Source organism: Nanorana parkeri, unplaced genomic scaffold (assembly GCF_000935625.1).
Source record: "Nanorana parkeri isolate BGI_ZX_2015 unplaced genomic scaffold, ASM93562v1 scaffold2232, whole genome shotgun sequence".
Lineage (NCBI taxonomy): Eukaryota > Metazoa > Chordata > Amphibia > Anura > Dicroglossidae > Nanorana > Nanorana parkeri.
In genome coordinates, this window is record NW_017308500.1 from 145,031 (window position 1) to 146,179 (window position 1,149).

A 1,149-nucleotide genomic window follows, 5' to 3' on the forward strand; every position below is an offset into this window, starting at 1 on the left:
GAGGAGCATAGGGAATAAATACATCCTTCCTGTGCTCCTCAGCACCATCTAGTGGCCATAATAAATACTTCCCCCCTATGCTCCTCAGCACCATCTAGTGGCCATAATAAATACTTAACCCCCTATGCTCCTCAGCTCCATCTAGTGGCCATAATACATACATCCCCCCCTATGCTCCTCAGCTCCATCTAGTGGCCATAATAAATACTTATCCCCTATGCTCCTCAGCTCCATCTAGTGTCCATAATAAATACTTATACCCTATGCTCCTCAGCCCCATCTAGTGGCCATAATACTTACCCCCCTATGCTCCTCGGCACCATCTAGGGGCCATAATACTTACCCCCCTATGCTCCTCAGCGCCATCTAGCGGCCATAATAAATACTTACCCCCTATGCTCCTCAGCCCCATCTAGTGGCCATAATACTTACCCCCCTATGCTCCTCGGCACCATCTAGGGGCCATAATACTTACCCCCCTATGCTCCTCAGCTCCATGTAGTGGCCATAATAAATACTTACCCCCTATGCTCCTCAGCCCCATCTAGTGGCCATAATACTTACCCCTCTATGCTCCTCGGCTCCATCTAGGGGCCATAATACTTACCCCCCCTATGCTCCTCAGCTCCATCTAGTGGCCATAATGTGGTATTTTTCTTATGCGTCTTGGAAAGAAAAACATACTAAGAAAGTTAATTTTTGCCTCCATTCGCACCGGACGGAGGGCTCTGCGAACGGTTCATAACTACACCCCTATATCTCTCCAGGAGGCCATTTCACCGTCGGTTGTGCCTTTCACTAAACTGAAGAAAGAAGAATATTGCACATCCAGCAGGTTTTTTTCTTTCCCCCCAGAGCAAAGTCAGTGAAAAGACGACACATTCTTCTATAAAATAACCAATCGCTTTTATTGGGGCTCTGATCACATGGTATATAAACCAAAAATCACGCATGTACCTGGCGGCTTCCCCCAACGCCCACAGTACAAAACGGTCACAACTTACCATTGAAATGACGGCGGATCAGATTTTAGCATCTCGTTAATACTGTCATGTTACTAAAAGTCCATCCAAAAACCATCCCTCCCCCGTGAGTCCTCTCATGAGCCAATCAGAACCCACCAGACGTGGCGTTCCAAAGAACGGGGGG